The sequence below is a fragment of the Solanum pennellii genome, chromosome 2, assembly GCF_001406875.1.
Source record: "Solanum pennellii chromosome 2, SPENNV200".
Taxonomy (NCBI): domain Eukaryota; kingdom Viridiplantae; phylum Streptophyta; class Magnoliopsida; order Solanales; family Solanaceae; genus Solanum; species Solanum pennellii.
In genome coordinates this window covers 24,061,591-24,065,064 of record NC_028638.1, presented here as the reverse complement: position 1 = coordinate 24,065,064, position 3,474 = coordinate 24,061,591, and the positions used below count along the sequence as shown (strand labels likewise).

At 38.3% G+C, this 3,474-nt stretch overlaps 1 long non-coding RNA gene across 1 annotated transcript; it reads left to right on the top strand.

Moving 5' to 3' along the window:
• Positions 1 to 2,562: 2,562 nt before the first annotated feature.
• On the top strand, positions 2,563 to 3,143 carry LOC114076182. Its single transcript, XR_003577058.1, has 2 exons — positions 2,563 to 2,841; positions 2,976 to 3,143. It is a non-coding gene; the product is annotated as an uncharacterized LOC114076182 (long non-coding RNA).
• The last annotated feature ends 331 nt before the right edge of the window (positions 3,144 to 3,474 follow it).

The window sequence follows — 3,474 nt, the reverse complement described above, 5'->3', positions numbered from 1 at the left end:
TTTTACTCCATCAACATACCCTACGAATATGGCCTTTTTAGCCCTTGGTTCAAGCTTACCTTCATTAACATGATAATAAGTTGGACACCCAAATATTCGCAAGTATGAATAGTTAGAGGGTTCACCTGACCAGACCTCATTCGGAGTCTTAAAGTCAATCGCTGATGCTGGAGACCGATTGACAATATGAGAAGCAGTATGAACTGCTTCAGCCCAAAATACTTTGGACATCTTAGCTTGTAAGAGCATACAACGAGCCTTCTCAAGAAGAGTTCTGTTCATTCTCTCGGCAACTCCATTCTGCTGTGGTGTGTGCCTGACCGTCTTATGCCTTGCGATCCCATGAACCTTGCAGAAATCATTGAACTCTTCACTGCAAAACTCCAAGCCATTGTCCGTGCGAAGATACTTGATTTTCCTCTCAATTTGATTTTCAACCAAAATCTTCCACTCTTTAAATGCTTCAAAAGCATCACCTTTTGTCTTCAGGAAACGCACCCAAACCTTTCGTGAAAAATCATCAATGAATGTGAGAAGATACCTCTTTCCTCCCTTTGATGGAAGCTTAGAGGGACCCCATAAATCTGAATGGATGTAGTCTAGCACCCCTCCCGTCTTGTGCTTGCCAGTGCTGAAGCTGACCTTTTTCTGCTTCCCTAAGACGCAGTGCTCACAAAATTCAAGTGTGCTGATCTTCTCACCATTCAAAAGGTTGCGGTTGCTCAACATCTCCAATCCTCGTGCGCTCATATGGCCTAGTCTCATGTGCCATAATTTTGCCTTGTCATCATTAGATAACTGCACTGTAGATGCATTTACAGAGCCAATAATGGTGCTTCCCGCAAGTGTGTAGAGGCCATCCTCCAGCTTGGCCTTCAACATGACTAAAGACCCTTTAGTCACTTTCATAGTTCCTCCTTCACTCATGTACTTATAGCCTTGTTTATCTAAAGTACCCAGGGAGATCAAATTCTTCTTTAGATCAGGAACATGACGGACTTCTGTAATAGTCCTCATGATTCCATCATGGCAGCGAACATGAACTGAACCAATGCCAACTATTTTACAAGTTGCATTATTGCCCATTAATACAGTTCCTCTGCTTGTTTCATAGCTGCTGAACCAATCTTTTCGGAATGTCATATGCAGAGTACAACCAGAGTCTAAGATCCATTTGTTGTCATAGACTCCATTATTGCATGATGTTGTTAGTACATAATCATCATCATTATCATGTACTTTCTCAACAATGGATGCACTCGCCTTTTCTTTGGACTTCGACATAGGGCAATCTCGTTCAAAGTGCCCCTTCTTGTGACAGCCCCAACACTCCGCATTCTTTTTGTTCACACGAGACTTTGATCTGTACTTCGATTTGCTCCTTCCCTTTTGGCTAGTACGACCTCTTACAAAGAGTCCACTAGCTTCGTCACTTTTGTCTCCTTCAAAATGCATCCGCACATCACAAGAGTTTAGTGCTTGCCGCACTTGCTCAAGTTTAATAGGTTGTTTGCTATACATCATTGAATTCTCAATATCACGATATTTTGAAGTCAATGAAAATAGTAAAGAACATGCAAGTGTCTCCTCGTCCTTTTTAATTCCAGCAGTTTGTAAGTCCATCACAAGTTTATTGAACGCATCTAGATGGTCTTGCAACAAAGTACCTGAATCCATCTTAAATGTATGAAGACGCCGTTGTAACAACATCCTTGTTGTCACTGACTGGTCCTGGTAAAGCCCTTCCAGCTTTTCCCATAACTCTTTGGCCGTCTCTTCGGTACTTGTACTCACTTCACAAAGTACGTTAGGTGCAAGGGACAGTTGGATTGCACTCAATGCATCTCCTTCAATCTTTTCTTTGTCGGAATCCGATATCTTATCGGGGTACTTTCCGTCAATAGCATGGATTGAACCTTCCCTCCGCAGTAACGCTATCATCTGGATTTTCCAGATATTGAAGTTGTTGCGCCCACTAAATCTATCAATTTCAAACTTCATGGAACTCATTTTTTTTTTTTTTGTTCTTCCTTTTCTACTACAATGTATTTGGAACTACAGAAAACCAAAGTAATCCTTTTCTGATGTGGAAGTTCAGACTGTGCTGCAACCACAGAGCATACTCAGACAGAACCTTGCTCTGATACCAATTGTTAGCGGAAACGTGAAACTAAAGAACAAGGAAGAACAACAATATTTAACGTGGTTCGGATCAAAATGATCCTACGTCCACCAAAGAACAACTGCACCAATATTTATTTCACTATACAAAGAATATAAGTGAAATACTACAAGAGAGAGAACACAATGCCTTAGAAGGTGAGAAGGCAAGTGAAAGGATGATTTGAAAATGAATTAAGAGCTACCTATTTATAGGAATAAATTCATCCTATTGATGTCATCCATGACATCACTATGTGTCAAAATTGTCAAGGTTAAGATAGCAAACCATTTTATGGTTTGCCTAACTTTCACCTACCAAGATACAATCTTTGACTTGTATTTTGTACTAATTATCTTCCTACCAAATATTCATATTAATTCATCTTCCATTTAGTTTGATTCCACAAGAACCAAAACCAACTCTTTCATCTCTCTTATCATCAACAGTGTCATTTCCCTGTTGGCATAAACGTTTCCCTGAGTTATATTTACATATTTTTTTCTTTTTATCCTCCTCTTTAGCCTTACATATCCCCACAACATGGTCGCACTTGGTAAAAGTCTCACATGAGAAGAATCACGCGCTGATGGAGTCCCTTATGGCAGCTCCATAGAGTGGAGCGTGTAGTTAACTCTATAGGAAATGACTGTTGTAGAATACATACAGAGAAGAAAAGCGTAGGAGAGAGAATTTATCATTAGTTTCTATTATTTGCCAAATTCCATTTAGATGTAGTTCTTCAAAATATATTTTTGATCTTTGTTTATGCATCTCAAATTTTTTATATTTGATTTTTCTTATTTTCTTGCAGCTTTTGTTGATGTTTCTGGACAACACTCAATGAATTGAAGATCGAAAGTTTTAACTTTCTGCCAAGCTTTTGTTGATGCTTAGATGTGTGTTTTGATAATCAAATATTATAACTAAAAATATGAGATGTTAGCCACTTTAATGTAAAATCGTACACTCTTGATCTCTATCTTCTTGTCTCTTCTATATATATTTATATCATCTATTTGTATAAAAAAATTTTGGTAGCAAATTAATATGTGAATGATTTCAATTGCTCTATGACCATTGGTGGTTAGTTAGAAACCAAAATTATTACTTGTCCCCGAAGGTTAATCTAAGATGAGAAATGTTGCTCGTCTCTAACGATTAAGCTAGTATTAGAATAGTTTGATTGTCACTCAATCTATTTTAAGACGAGGTCATTGAATGTAACTAAATCTATTCAAAGAGCAGGTCGTTGGTCGTCGCTAAAACTATTCTAGGGCCAACTTAGTTACTGGTCTTTAACATGTTTCTAG